The sequence below is a fragment of the Meriones unguiculatus genome, chromosome 8, assembly GCF_030254825.1.
Source record: "Meriones unguiculatus strain TT.TT164.6M chromosome 8, Bangor_MerUng_6.1, whole genome shotgun sequence".
NCBI classification, from domain to species: domain Eukaryota; kingdom Metazoa; phylum Chordata; class Mammalia; order Rodentia; family Muridae; genus Meriones; species Meriones unguiculatus.
In genome coordinates this window covers 104,798,052-104,814,550 of record NC_083356.1, presented here as the reverse complement: position 1 = coordinate 104,814,550, position 16,499 = coordinate 104,798,052, and the positions used below count along the sequence as shown (strand labels likewise).

General features: G+C 40.6%; 2 pseudogenes; one reads left to right on the top strand and one right to left on the bottom strand.

Annotated features, from left to right (window-relative positions):
* Positions 1 to 8,914: 8,914 nt before the first annotated feature.
* On the bottom strand, positions 8,915 to 9,023 carry LOC132656149 (small nucleolar RNA SNORA17; annotated as a pseudogene).
* Positions 9,024 to 9,791: 768 nt separating this feature from the next.
* On the top strand, positions 9,792 to 9,871 carry LOC132656159 (U4 spliceosomal RNA; annotated as a pseudogene).
* Positions 9,872 to 16,499: the final 6,628 nt, after the last annotated feature.

Sequence of the window (16,499 nt, the reverse complement as noted above, 5' to 3'; positions counted from 1 at the left end):
GGGAAAGACCCCTCATTTTCAGTATTTTTATTGTATTAGGGCACTCAAACTTAAGGTGCCAAGGTTGCAGAAAGCAGGAGAGGTCTCAGAAAAATGCAGAAGTAGGTACTGGAGGGGTATCAGGATAAAAAGCTGAGTGTTAGAAATAAATGATCTCTGAAAAAAAAAAAACAATCAAACAAAAAAAGGTTTCGGATGCTCTGAAGCCAAAGGCTCAGGGTTGTACTCTGCTTAAACTCTATAGTCCTTCTTTTAGATCTTAAACTATAGCCCCTTTGAAACCTGCTTTAGTTCTTAGCATAAGTATCATTTCTCTGTTAACACCTGCTGTACCCTTTTGCATATCAGAAGCCATTTTGCCTCCAACTCTCCATTTTGATTACAGCTCTATTTCATTTCTCAAACTTTGTATACTTTGTTACCTGGATACTGTGCAACTGCAGAACAATCAAATTAAAGGTCAGTTAGAAATGCTTTGTCTAGCTAGTCAAAATAATGTAATGTTGCTTCCTACATCTGGATACCTGGTTGCATTTTTGTTACCTGGTTGTTACCTAATTGAGGCTTGTTTCCTACACCTGAATACAGTTTTTTTACCTAGTTGTCACCTGGTTATGGTTTTTTGTATTTAAAAAAAACTTGCCTTAGGAACAGACCAACATTATAGTCTGGCCCTCACTGGTCAGTTTCTGTTTAGCATTCAATAAGCCTCTGTTGAGTTGAGTCTGGTGTCTGAGTGGTTAGTGAGTGGCTATTCCTGAATGTCAGAATACAAACAAAATGAGATAAATAACCAAAATAATAATATCAAAATAGTAGGCTCAGTGTGAAACAATGGACTGCAGAGCAAACCAGTCTTCAGAAAGAATTCACCAACATCCAGCGAAGATGCAGGTACCAGAAACTGAGGACAAGGGGCCAGTGCCTGGACCTAGCACCCATCTGGATGACTCCTCTGGTCACTGTGGTTTGCCACAGGAGCCCCACAATGGGCAGCCAAAACTGCCACCATCAAAGCACAGCACTCATCTCAAGGAGAATAGAGTTTCTTCTGGAGCCAAAGATCAGTGGCCATGGATCAGGTAACCTCAAAGACCATGTTTGAGTGTGGTAACAGTTTTCACAGTTTTCAAGTCAACGATGTTTTCATAGTTACAAGATAAAAGAAAATCATACATCGAGGTACTTTTCAAATCTATTGGTAGAAACATCGGGGTTACAACAAAGTAGGGAGGCGTCTGCCACCAGCTTCAGAGGCTGTGGGTGCTATCTGATAACATCATCAGTCTGAGGATTGGTGGGAACTAATGGCTTAGTAATATGCTACAAAAGGATTTGAGAGTCACAAGGCTGTTAGAACAAACACATAGGTGGACAATGAATGGCTACTAAGGCGCTAATGATAGCACAAGCTGCCACTCACAGATATGTCTTATATACAAGCATTTATATACAAGCAAAAACATTAAAGTATCATCAATAATAATTATATGTAAGTACAAGGTCATTGACTCAAGTCAAATACATTTTTTTTTCAAATACAGTTTTTTTTAACCTCAAATATATTTTAACAGCCTAACCTGAGCTACTCAAAATGGGACAAATACTTGAAAACTGTTTAAATCTTTTGGAAAACACAGGAGAACTAAAAATCTACCCTGCTTGTTGAATTTGAGAAGTTACATAAAAATCTAATCGTTAAGTTTTTGTTCATCGTTCAAATATTAACATCTCTTGAGACATACAGGAAAGAAATGCATGCTATTGGGAGGAGTGTGAATTTCAGAATGGCCCAGTGCTGAGCTTAAGTGGGCCTGTACTATCATACCAGTATTAAAACTAAAGGGCTTCACCTTCAGCGCTTAATGGTAAGCTTTGCAGGACCATAGTGAAGCGTAAATGAGGCCATTCAATAACTCACAGTGTGAACTGTGTCCGTCATGAACAGCGCATGACAGACACTGCACTGTAGACACACTGTCAGGCATAGCACCAACCAGCTATCAAGTTTCCAGTGGGTTAATCCTCACTTCCCGCTTCCCTCCATCGTGCTGCTCATAAAGGAGAAAAAACACGAACATTTTCAGACATTTTCTTCAACTAATATAAAACAGTCTCTTTGGCCACGCCCATCCATCTTTCTCAATAATAGTTTGTTCCTCGGCTATTTTGGGGACTGGGATACCACATTTAGGCATTACTTTTATCTCTTAATTTCAAGACCGTGGTCAAGAACTATGATTAAACTACCAAAATACGCTATTTGGAGGAATAATGAACATGGAGTACAAACTAAAGTGATTTTCACATGTTCTACCCAGTGATTGAAGAGGCCAGGGCTTGTCACACACACTGTAATTCAAAGAAAAACAGCTTACACATGGGAGAGTCCAAACTTTCAAGTACATCGCTGATGCAATGTACTCCATTACCCTGTTAGAAATGCATAATGATTGAAACATGCATGCAGGTTTAAAAGGACAATTGCTTTCTTTTTTACCCCATCTAAATAAGAATGGGAAAAGGTGTTTATGTTTTGTTTTATTTTTGTTTATTAAGAAGTTAATGAAAATCACCAGATGGAAGAATGTTTACAGACGTTTCCCATTTCTAACATCTGAACCACAATATAATGCCTGGTTCCTGTATTTCTTTGTCTAAAGAGAATTTTTGCTGCAAGGAAATCCTTACTGAACTCTGAAAATTTAGGAACCAGGGGCCTTCAAAAAAGTGTGTTTCACTAGCTCCTTGACTCAACTTTTTACATGGCGCAGATGCGTTGGTCCGGCCTATGGCGTGTTGCAGCCGATCAATAGGTGACACAGCTCATTTGAGTCACAGCTAAATGCAATAACAGGACTCAGAGCTGATTCGACTTGTACTTTTTAAAAAGGCAACTCACCTCTGAATTGGTTAACCTCTTGCTGATTATCAAATAATACTAACGTAAGCAGCAAAATATGATACCCAATCTGTAGTTCTTCTGAAGTGAGTAAGATTCACTTGTCAATCAGATATCAAGAGACTGCAATATGTTTTCATGAAGTGAAGTAAATTTTAGAGAATGGGTTAGATTGTTGTCACAGGCCTAAGTTTGTTCTGCTGAACTGGAAGGGATAATTGAGTCAAAATGTAATCAAATAAAACACAAATTCAATAAAATGACATCAAGAAATCAATGTTTTAAATTTACCTTGAGTTAAGCAGGAGAATTCAATTGAAAAGGAGGATGTGTGCTTTCTCATCATGTCCCACCACCTACCTATATTCCCTTGGGCAAATTGCCTAACGTGTATTTGTTAGGCAGAAGAGAGAACACACACTGTTCTCTTAAATTCCGAAAATTGTCTTTAATCCTGCCCTTGGATTACTTGCTCTGTACCTTTTAAGTTCCAGAGAATAAGTTAACCCTAACTCTATAAACTAACCACACCTTCTGTGTTTAATTTAGATCAGTCTAACAAGTATTTGTTGAGAGTCTTCTGTATGCTGGGTACTGTGTCTAAAAGATACCTTTCTAACAGTGGACGTAAAATCAAAATTCCACATCACAGTATATCCCTTAGATTTCCTGATATTTTACATCTGTTAACAACCAATACTGGGAAGTTCATACAGTAGATAGGACCCCTTGTAAGTTGGGAAAATCGTGTAGTGCTTTATGGGGCTAAACATGCATCTATTCTGTTACTCAGTGGCACCGTTAGGAGAAAATTGTCTACATTAGGACTGAAACATAAATATTCACAGAGGCTTTTTACATTGTGACTGAAAAGTGGAAGCAGCTCAAGCATATGAGTGTATTAATAAGTAATTAAGACATATTAATTATGGTATATTACTTAACACTTGAGATAAATAATAAAAATTCAGGGATATGAGTGAATTGTAAAATAATTGGTGAAGCAAAACATGAATGATCGTTGACCAACGGATTTCATCAACATGAAAGTTTATAGCAGGACAAACTGATCTCCAGTGGCAGGTGGCTGATTAGTGGTAGCTCAGAGGTGGAGGAAGACTGCCAGGCGCTAGCAGTAGGAAAGTCTTGCTCTGGTGAGCCAGAGGATGACAAGCAGGTGTACCATTTCCAGAAGCAAAATCAAAGATACAGGAAGATGTGCACTAGCACATTTCCAGGCTCTTCTAAGAGATTGCCCATCCTTGGTAAAATGAGAGGAATTTGACTTTCTTACCTAGGTCAGTGTCTATACTCTCTTCTGTGAAGTGTGTGTGTGTGTGTGTGTGTGTGTGATAGAGGCACATGTTAACATTTTAAATAGTGTCATAAACATACCATGTCAGAAAGAGAGATGGACAAATTGGTGTCTTTTAACAACATATTTTATTCAATGACAACCAACCCATAAGCTATGTTGTCTTTTTTCTGGCTGGAAGTTTCCAAGAAATCCTGACTTGACAGTGGAATACAAGCTGTTTCATTCTACTCTCAACTACCAATAATAACTTTCACGCAAAACTTTTCACAGAAAGAGAATAACACAGAGAAAAAGAAAAACATCCGCCTACATATGCTTATCTAGGTTACAGAGTAGCTGCAAAGGGCTTAAAAGGCCAAAGCAGAGCTCCAGACCATCCAAAGAGACCTGACTGATAATTGTGTAAAGGAGATGTTATGGGAATTAGATAGTGCAGCCTGTTAGGGGCCTGCTTGAGACAGCGGCACAGTCCAGTTGCAGATTCAGAATTGACCATAGCCTCAGAGTGTCAAGATACAGAAGTGGAGCACGGAGGCCATGGAGACAGCGAGCCACACTTGGTTCAGCTAGAAAAACGGGCAAGTGGACAAATAGCAGGTCCCAACAGACAAATGTATACATAGAGGGAAAGGTCACAGGTCCAGATAGGCATCTGGGTGGGCCACACCAACAATGGGGACCAAGCTAAAATGAAGCTTCTAGGGCAATTGGTACTTCTCTGCCCATGGGTCCCTTCATGCACACACTGTGTGTTCTTATGGCAGGTTTTGGGGGACTGCTGCCACCCCAGTGTCCGTGTCTGCTTCTCTATGGGATCCAAATGAAAGTTCTGCGTGCTTTCACTGTCAGGATTGTTCAGTATGTTCTAGGGCCTAGTGTTCTTATATGGTTTTAAATATGCTAACATTTTCATACGGTCTAATCCCGATTTACTTTGATAAATTGATAGGGTGGCACAAATTTTACTTTTAGAATTAAGTGGTCAGCCTATGGGTCCTGGATTGTACTGAACAGATGGTGCCATTTGTGTGTCCGACAATGGACAGAATCCTCTAGTCTCAGTGTTGGCATTACAAATGTGGACAAATGTTGCTCATAGCACAGCTCTCGGGTCAAGGACAGCCTGGACAAATAACTGTTTTGCACAGTATTAAATAGCTCAGAGCAAGGTGCAACCTGAAAAAGTCTTAAGAAGGGCAATTAAAATCCGCGTGTGTGTGTGTGTGTGTGTGTGTGTGTGTGTGTGTGTGGTGTGTCTGAGTGTTGCCTGAAGAAACAGTTAACGGACTGTGTGGTGCCACTCAGTAGGGAGAAGAAGGTGGGTCTCTGTGAGTTCTACGCCATCCTGGACTCTAACCAGGGATACAAAGTGAGACCCTGTTCTCATAAAATAAAAGGAATTAAAAAGAAAAAAAGAAGAGGCAGCCTGTTCTTCCACACAACAGTGAGAATTCTCCCGAGAGAAAAGGAATTAGATACTGCCCCACCCAAAATGAGCATTAGGCATCTGGGAAGAAAAAGAAATAAGGACAAGGTTAAGAAAATTAGTGAGGGGAAGGGTATAAAAGGAGAAGTAGAATTCTTAGGTTCCTGTCTAAGATAAGCAGTATTGGGCTGGCTGAGAATAAAGCAAAACAAAAGAACAAAAAAAAAAAAAAAAACAACCAAATCCCACTGTCCAGGGATGCTGTGTAGTCAATGGCCTAGGCATGGGGTTTAATTCCATCACAAAACTGGTCCCAGGGTCTGGACTTGCCAGTGTTTGGGTGACCAGATCATGAGTAGTTGAAAATGTGTTAGGAACTTCACCATTAAAAGAGACCAGATTCCTGACTCTGCAAGTTTATTACTACAAACTCCCTGAAGGACATAAGTTGCTTTGCTTAAATTTTGCCAGGTGACATGTTAGACAAAAGTTACCTGTCTTAGTTCATTAGAAAAGTGAACACAGACAAAGTAGACTTCTCATGGATGGATGGTGGGGAAACAATTTCAGAGCTCGTTGTGAAATAGAAAATTCATTGCAGAAGAAATGTCTAAGAGCGAATTCCTTCTTCTAAGCAGGGAACATCAGAAAGGGCAAATGTGAAAACCATGTAATTGTTTGTCCTTCTGACTGGGCCAATGGGGAGTTAAATATCTAATAGCCACTGGCGAACTACATTAAAAGGGGAACAGAAACCTAATTTGTTTTCATTGCCTACGGAAACGTGCTATGTGAGAGGGGAGGCATAAAGGCATTGACTTTATCAGATACCTCTTATGTTACTCCAAAAGCTATCCAAAAATAAAATACATACACTCTTTAGTATAACACCCTTTGTGCCCCCAAATTCACAGAACTTCATACTTACACTTTAAAACGTCTATTTTCTTGGGTTTGGTTTTGTTTTCCTTTTAGTATTCCACGTGTCCAATCCTTAGGTTCATAACATCTCTGAAAATTTGCATCTTATTTCAATAGGCTTTATATAGTTCATGATAATAAAAGGTAGCATTTTCTTCCTTTGTAGTAGGGATGTTTAAAGCCAGGCCAGCATCAAGCATGAAGAGATTTTTTTTCCCCACTCTGTACTTCCCACCACATCTGGACAGGCCCCTGGGAAGAGAGGTCATGGGAACGCAGCTGAAGTCTGGAATGTTCCTTCTCTAGCCTGTAGGGAATTGCAAATCCTTTTAATGGAGTCAAGTGCTGCTTATGCAACAAGATGGGGATTAAAGAAGGTAGCAGTGTTTATTACAAACCTTAGTGGAGTCCTGCCCTGGTCATATGATTTTGGTTTTTTTTGGTGTTACTTCCTCAGATCAGGCTTAGCACCTGGCTGCCTGTGTGGCAAGTGACAGCTGTGATGCTGTCTTAGAACCATCTTGGAGTTTTTGGCTAGCAGGAAATAGTTTGTAGCAACTGTGAGACAAGAACCAGATAAGGGGAAACAATAAGATAAAATGGAAAATCAATGCCGAAAAGAAACAATTTCACGAAGAAAAAAAAAAAAAAAAGAATGATTTTTTTCCCCTAGGTTTCACTCTTTTTTCTTGTTCCTTCATTTACATTTATTTGTGGGGTGTGTGTATTCACAATCTTGCCACAATATATATGTGGAGGTCAGAGGACGACTTGCTGGAAACTGTTCTCCCCTTCTACCATGTGGGGAGCAAACTTAGGTCTTTAGGCTTAGCAGTAAGTGCCTTTACTCTCTGAATCATCTCATTGGCCCTTTTCCTGTATGGCTCTCCGTGCGGAGGAATTAGTCCCAAATAACTACGAAGCCACTTAGTATAGCATGTTAATGTTACCTCACCAAATCAGTGTTTCACATTTTCAAAGGTTCTATTTTTGCAAATTGGGAACCCACACTATTGTTTTTCTCTAGACACATGCCCATTGGACCACATCAGTTAGTAAAAGCATATGGCAAAAAGCAATATTGCAAAGTGAAAATAATAGCAATAATTAAAACTGACTAGGACCCACATTTATATGGCTCTCGCTGCCTCATCCTGTTCATTGCTTTGCTTGCTGCAACAATGCATAGATTTGCCTTATCCTCAGGAATGGCCAACAATATTTCCCACTCTTGCTCTTAGTCATTCCATGCCTATCCTAATCCTCGCCTAGAACTGGGGAGTTACAAGATGCAGAGGAAATTTCAAGCTGTCCAGAATATCTATTGACTGCTCATGATACAGCCCTGATCCCTCCCACTACTAGTAAAGAGGTTCTCCTCTTCCGCTCTTCCCCCCTAATCAGACAGCAGCCTCGGAAGCTTCATTAACCCAGTGTTCCAGTCAGCCATCTCTTGCATGATGCTGAGCTCAAGCAGTGATCCCCCTTGACTACTTCATGAATCCCTCTCCTTTTCTTCTAGCCTAGCTCTCCAATAGACCAAAACGTAGGAGGGGAAGGAGGTAGAGTGAAGCTGGCAGCTGCCACTGAAATCCCAAAGGAGCAGGAGGCCAAGGAACTGGTAATTGCCTTGCTTTAGAAAAATCCTGAGGCTTTTGGTACTTTCATGATATCTGCTTCTTAAAGGACCTTATCTGCTTCAGACTCCACTACATCCAGCAAGCCATGGAAAGGAGCTGCCCTCCACAGCACTGAGAGTTCCTCCTGCAACTGCCCAGTTCACCAGGCCTTGAATCAACAGCTACCCATTGACTTAGGATAGCCCAGAGCTATGAATCAAGGGGGATAAGAGCAAAAGCAAGACTTGGCTGTTGGGACTGCACAGGTGTGAATCCCAACAAGTGGCTGGTTTCCTTCCTTTCTTGTGTCTTTTGGGATTCCCAACAGCATTTTCAGACATGGGCCCTGGTGGCAGTACAAGCCAGGACTCTACCACGGTCCTAGATGGCATCACCAGGTACTCACATCAGGCAGTTCCTTGCTACCCTTGACTCTACAGTTCTGCCTTTCTTCATTGTGCCCACATCATTCTGTTTCTCTTTCATTGCCATTTCTCCACCACCCACTTGCTCCTCTTAGTGGTGTCTTAGTGGGGTTGACTCAGGAGTGGCCTCAGGAGTGCTATGTCCTGCTTGTGCATTGTGGTGCCTAGCAGGGGTCATTTTGAAGATGGTCTGCCCCTCTCCTGCACCCAAGACCTGTATAGCGCAAGAAAGGTGGTCATCACAGGCTAGCTCCCTGGCTGGGCCCCTGGTGCTGGACTGGTTGTAGTTGCAGGCTCACCTGCAATGTTTCACTACTAATCATAGGTTGTTCATAGGTCAGAGCATAGACATAGCCTCTCCTCTGTACCACCTACTGATGCAAGTGTGCCACAGCTTGCTTCTAGGGGCAGAGTGAAAAGCAGAACTTGTTTGCCTACCTGCCTGCCTGCCCTGTTCCTTCCTGCTGAGAGCATCCATTGCAGGGTATTTGATCCCATTGTGATCCCCCAAATAGTGAACTGTAAATCCCTGTTTATTTGGCCTGGTTGATCTCTATCACACACCTTTAATCTGTTAACTTTGTTTATTGTAAATAGGTAATTAATGGGGTACTTCATCTAGCCCTAGGACACATCTTTAATACAAGAGCTCTCCATACATGGGACATAATAAAGTTAACCCTAGGTCAAGAGGTGGAGCTAGAAACCAGTCTACAGAGATTAAAGAGTAGGAGGGACTTTGAGTTGAGGGGTATTTAAGACAACATGGAGAAGAATAAGAAAGGGCTATTAGCTTAAGCTCTGGCTTTAGCTTAGGCTTCAGTTCCTCAGCTCCTTGGCTTTGGGGGCTTTGAGCTAGCAAGCCTTTGACCTGTGGTTTTTTTGTTTTGTTTTGTTTTTTGTTGTTGCTATGTTGGTTTTTGTTTTGTTTTATTTTGGGGGGGTTGTTTGTTTGTTTTTTGGCCTTTTGCTTCTGGGCTGTCAGCTGAGCTAGTGTGCCTTTGGTGTTTTTTTTGTTTTGTTTTGTTTTATTCCATCCAGACCTGAACTGAAAAGGGAGATTAGCTGGTTAATTTCTCTGCCTCTCTGAGCTAGCAGGTTTTCACCCCAGCATCTGGCTCCTGAGTCAGATTAGAAATTCGAACGGTTGGGATTTTCTTTCATTAAAAGAATAGGCATTAGCTTTGTGCAGTGGCAGTATCGTAGTCAATGAGATTTATCCAAGGCATGATTATTGCTGGTTGAAAACAACAAGCATCAGTGCTGCTGCGACTTTCCTTTACTGTCATCAGAACCCAGTTTCTTCAGCCTTTCAGCATGGGCTGAAGACAGCCAGCTCTTCAGAAATCCCTTGGACCTTCTGCACCGTGTCGGGATTACTGCGGATCCTAGCATGGTAGACTGAGCAGCTCTTGCATATGCAACTCTACAACACGCAGACTGCCATTGCTGTACCACTCAGCCCATATCATCTAAGATATTCATATCCCTCTCTTGGTTATGTTCCTCTACTGAACTCCCAGTGATTCAACTGTTAGCTAACAATCATTTTTTTTTTTTTAGTGATTTGTATACTTTTTTCTTTTGTTTATTATTATTTTTTTTATCAGTTACATTTTATTAACCGTGTCCCAATCCCTCATTCCCTCCCAGTCCCTCCCTCCCTCCCTCATCTCCACCGTGCCCCTTTCCAAGTCCACTGATAGGGGGGACCTCCTCCCCATTCATCTGATCCTGTTTTATCAGGTATCTTCAGGACTGGCTGCAAAGCCCTCCTCTGTGGCCTAACAGGACTGCTCCTCCCTTCGGGGGTGGGAGACCAAAGAGCCAGTCATTGAGTTCCTGTTAGAAATAGTCCTTGTTCCCCTCACTTTGGGAAACCAATTGGTTACTGAGCTACCACAGGCTACATCTGAGTGGAGGTTCTAGGTTATATCCATACATGGTCCTTGGTTGAATGTCAGTCTCAGAAAAGACCCTGTACCCAGATATGTTTGGTCCTTGTGGAGCTCCTATCCTTTCCCCATCATACTAACCCCCTTCTTTCTTATGATTCCCTGTACTCTGCCAAAGGTTTGGTCATGAGTCTTTGCTTTGGAAACACTGCTAGTTAGAGTCTTTCAGATGCGCTCAGTAGACTCCTGTCATACGTTCAATGCACATCCCATCTGTCTTTCTAAATGAGGATTGATCATCTTACCCCATGTCCTCTCAATTGATTATCTTTTTTAGGTGTATAGATTTCATTATGTTTATCATATCTTATAGGTCTATATAAGTGAGTATATCCCATGTTTGTCTTTCTCCTTCTGGGATATTTCACTCAGAATGATCTTTTCTAGATCCCACCATTTGCCTGCAAATTTCATGATTTCCTCCTTTTTGATTGCTGAGTAGTATTCCATTGTGTAAAAATACCACAATTTCTGTACCCATTCCTCCGTTGATGGACATCTGGGTTGTTTCCAGGTTCTGGCTATTACAAATAGAGCTGCTATAAACATGGTTGAGCAAGTGTCCCTTTTGTGTACTTGAACGAACTTTGGGTATATACCTAGCAGTGGTATAGCTGGGTCTTGAGGAAGCACTATTCCTAATTGTCTTAGAAAGCGCCAGATAGCTTTCCAGAGTGGTTGTACCAGTTTACATTCCCACCAGCAGTGGAGGAGGGTTCCCCTTTCTCCACAACCTCTCCAGCATGTGTTATCGCTTGAGTTTTTCATCTTGACCATTCTGATGGGTGTAAGGTGATATCTCAGGGTCGTTTTGATTTGCATTTCCCTGATGGCTAATGAGGATGAGCATTTCTTTAAGTGTTTTTCTGCCATTAGATATTCCTCTGTCGAGAATTCTCTGTTTAGCTCTGTTCCCCATTTCTTAATTGGATTACTTGGTTTGCTGCTTTTCAGCTTCTTTAGTTCTTTGTATATACTGGATATTAGTCCTCTGTCAGATAAAGGGTTAGTGAAGATTCTTTCCCAATCTGTAGGCAGTCGTTTTGTTTTAATGACGGTATCCTTTGCTTTACAGAAACTTTTCAGTTTCATGAGGTCCCATTTATTGATTGTTGCTCTTAGAGCCTGTGCTGTTGGTGTTTTGTTCAGGAAGTTGTCTCCTGTGCCAATGAGTTCTAGGCTGTTCCCCACTTTTTTTTCCAATGCTAACAATCATTTTTAAACCATCAATTTTAAACTCATTTAGGGAATCTTATGGTGTTTCCTTGTCAATATTTTTTATTTTTCTAAACCTGTGACTACAGTGGGCTGATCAAGAGGAACTACTACATTTTTCTACCTCTTTATCCAGAAAACAAGTGGAAAAGCCCATGGACTTGTGGACAGATGGTGTATAACTTCAGTTCTAAGTCTTTTGGCATCATTAGTTCTTTTAAAGTACGTTTCTACTAAGCAGAACTTTAAGATAGATGTAATGGGAAACACAGAAGGTTGAAGACCATTGACTTCAGCCTTCAATGCTTGAAAAGTTTATATGTACAGCTACATGGATTAAAATTAAAATATGTATTCATAGGTGCCTCTAAACCCATGCCCCATCATAACTCACTCCATTCTCTTGCATTTGACCATATCCTGTAGAGAACAAGTGAAGTCCAAAGTCCTAGTGAATGTATATTTCTTGATAGCAACATGGGCACATCAAAGAGCAAAACCTCAGGCCCATGACAATGACAAAGCCTTCTTCAAGTGAGGCTCAGAGGGATGGCAAGGACTTCCTTGGTCCAACTGGGAGTTTTGATAGTATACACAGGAAATGTCCACCATAGTTTTCTCCTTTTGTCTGAAGACTGCTCTCCTACAGGCTGCTCCTACCAAGGTGAGTTAAACATGCCTTTGTGTTCGGATGTATATAATAAACCTACTTTCATGCTCAACTGTATATAATAAATGCACTTTGTTTCTGGCATGCTCTCCATCAGAGAGCACAGTCTACCCAATCCTTACTTTTCTGTGTCCATGTGTTCAAATAGCTCATTTCCTCATTTCCTGGACACCCCAGTTAGGTCCATCTCCAGAGATGTGGAGATGCAGCAATATCTTCCATCTCAGTAACAATGATATTCTGTTATTTTTGAGGGTCAAGAGAAAAAAACATTAACCAATTAAATGGAAACATTTTAAATTTTATGATTTTGTTGCCCACTCCCTTTTTAAGTGTTTTGAGACAAAGACTCTCTCCATAGCTATGGTGATTTGAATAAAAATCCCTCTCCCATAGTATCATATATTTGAATGCTTAGTCACCAGGAAGTAGAACTGTTTGAGATGATTAGAAGGATTAGGAAGTGTGGCCTTGTTGGAAGAAGTATGTCAGTAGGGATGGGCTTTGTTTCAAAGTCCGAGCCATGCCCTATCTCCCTGTGTATCCTCTGTTCTCTCTCTCTTCCCCCCATCTCTCTGCCTGAAGATCGAGAATGTAAAGCTTTCAGATACTTCTCTGTTATCGTGTGTGCCACCACTCACCCCACTGTGATACTGGATTAACATCTGAATTATGAGCAGGCCCTCAATTAAATGCTCTTGTTATTGTTGTTCTTACTGTTGTTGCTTTAATAAGAGTTGCCTTGGTCATGGTGTCTTCTCACAGCAAAAGAACAGTGACTAAGAGAGTAGCATAGGCTCACCTCAAATTCAGCAATCATCCTACCCGAGTCTCCCAAGTGCTGGGATTAAAGACATACTGTGCATGGCCCTGGGTTATTTGTTTCTAAAACTTATCTTTTGCCAGATATGGTGGCACATACCTTTTATCACAGTACCTATGAGGCGGAGGTAAGCAGATTTCATAAATTCTAGATGGCTCTGGTATACACAGGGAGTTCCAAGCCAGTGAAGGCTATATAGTAAGTCCCTGTTCATCACCACCCCAACAGAGAGAGAGAGAGAGAGAGAGAGAGAGAGAGAGAGAGAGAGAGAGAACATAAACAGAAATAACAGTTATCTTTTACTACTTTGGCTGTATCAATAAACAGAAATAAAATGTGTATTTCTCAGCCCCTCAGAGAACCTAGAGGCATATGAATGTCCCAATTCTGCAACTTAGATGTTCTCCTGGTGCTCGTTATTGCTGTCTACACTAAAATTACTGCCACTTACTGCCCAAGGTTTTCTCCTAGACAATTCCTCTAAGAACATTCCTTCTATTTGATACATTTTTTAAAAGTCAGCTTTTAAATTTTATTGTTCCTAAAAGGAAATGCACAAATCCAACTAAGTCTGAGCAAGAAAGTTTACTACAAATAAAATTGCATTACTTTTAGGTGGAGCATAATGGCACATGCCCTTTTTAAAAATAATTTTTATTTTTTGAGATTATGCTATAATTATGTCATTTCTCCCTTTCCTTTTCTCTCATGTACCCTCTTGTTCTCTTCAAATTCATGGTCTCTATTCTTTAATTGTTACTATTCATATAAATATATATGTCATGTTTACATGACATATATCTCACAGCTTGCTCAGCCTGTGTAACACTATGGGTATGTATATTTTCAGAGATAACTATTTGGTATTGAATAACCGATTGGTGTGCTCTTTCTTGGAAAAGGCTATTTCTTCCACTCTCAGTATTCCTTACTTTCTTACAGTTATATGTGTAGTATTGAGGCCTCATGGTCTTTTTCCAGTTCACATTGACATGTCTATTTTTGTCCACGTTTGGTTCATTTTAAGCAATCATGTTGATGAGACTTTATGAGCATTCCTTTCCTGATTTCAAGGAGACAAAATCTCATTGCAAGCTCTGCGTTCCTCCGGCTTTTAGAGTCTTTCTGGTAGCCCTTCAATAATGCTCTCTGAGCCTTATGTGCTCAGAATTTGTCTTGTAGATGTATCAATTGGGACCGGGCTCCACAGCTTTGCATTTTAATCAGTTGTAGTTTTTCCGTAACGATCTCCATCTGTTGCAGGGAGAAGCTTCCTTAATTACTGGTGAAAACTGCACCTTTCTGTGGTTATAATAATAAATATTTAGACTATAGTCAGAGATTGTGCTGGTTTAGTAAAGTAGCAGCTGAAGGTTCTCTTCCAAGATCCATGACCACACTAGCCCTAGGTTGGCTAGTTTTCCAGTACCAGGCATGGTGTCCTCTTGTTGAAAGCACCTAATTCCAATCACATGCCACTACTGCATTCTTCTGGTGGTCATGCCGTGCTTGTCCTTGTGGGTTTATAGGTATCCTAGCTGCATAGGACTCTTGGTTGCTTCCTTGTTTTGGAAGCTTAAATGGCACCTTCTGGTTCCCTGAAAGGTAGCCTCAGTGAGTAGGTTTTTAGTTCAGATAGAACTTGGGTCTTCTGTGTCTGAAGTGCATGGCATCTTCAGCACTACGGACTTACCTTCTACCTCTAAAAGGCAACATGGCAACAGCAATTGTCTATAATATTTTGGGCAGTTTTAGATAGATAGTTAATAGTATGCTTCCTTACGACTTTTCCAGATATCCTTTCTGTTAGTTGTTCCTCCTTTATCCTTCTGTATTAATCACCCTCTCCCCTCCAAAATTAGAACCCTCCTGTTTTACCCATTTCCTTCAGATTTTTAGCACACTGCTATTCCTTCTCTTGGCTCTTTTCAACCTGTTGCCCTGCATTGAGCATCAGTCCCTTTTATTTTTCTGTTTCTTTAGTTAGTTTATATTATACATTCATATCTAAAGATTTGGAGCTAGGAAATTTAGATGAAAGTAACATTTATCATTCTGGATCTGGTTTACTCACTTAACATCATCTTTTCTAGTTATATCCATTTACTTAAAATTTCATGATTTCGCTTTTCTTTATAGCTGAAAAGTGTTTCCATTTGGTACATTTTTAATGAGAAAAAAACAATGATACAAATCACCACTGCATGGATTGATGAAAACAATTATAATCTACATTATAAATGTGATTCTTGCCTCAAAAGAATTACTATTCCCACAGACATGAACACACATACCTTTAGCATGAAGTAAAAAAAAAAATATAGTTCAGGAGTAAACAAAATTAGTCAAATTCAGAATAAAAGGAGATTGTTTTGAATTTTGTTCCTGTGATAAAACACAGGCCAAAAGTAACTTGAAGTTTAAAGGACTCAGTTCATTTTATACCTCCAGATAACAATCCATGGCTGAAAAAATCCAAGCAGGAACTCCAGTCAGGAACTTGGGGGCAAGAACTAAGGCAGAAGCCGTGATGGAGCTGTGCCTACCAGCTTGCTCCTCGTGGCTTGCTCAGCTGCCTTCCCGATGAAAGCCAGTACCACCTGTCCAAGGGTGGCAACATCCACAGTGGTCTGGGCACTCCCACATCAATCACTAATCAATAAACTGATCCACAGGCATGCCCACAGGCCAACCTGATGGAGGCAATTCCCCAGTTGAGCAATTCCTCCCAGGTTCTGTCAAGTTGTCGAGTTACCTAAAACTAACCAGTACAGGGATGTAAATAGGATTTGGAGATACAAAGATAGCTTGCCCCATATGTCTACCTTAGGGAATACTTGGGATTATAGTCACAAGGTTCCTTGGCCTCTTTACTTACATCCTATTTTTAGCCCCACTTGCCATTCTTTATGACAAATGTGTTCTGGCAATCATCCTGTATGAGAACACAATGCTCTACAGGGAAGAGGGAGCCACAGGTGCCTCTAACCTTCTATTGCCAGGGTGCTGTGCTGTTCTCTACTTCCCTTTTAATACTTTGGGTCATATCATCACGACTACTCTCTTGTAAATCCTAGTATCTTTACCAGCCCACCCTAGAGGTAATAACACCCTTTCTTCTAGCCTCATATGACTAACATAAGACTAAAATGTGGTGAATTAAACTTTATTAAATCAGAAGGAAAAGTGAGGTTATAAGGTAAATATATGAGCTCTTAATTATTC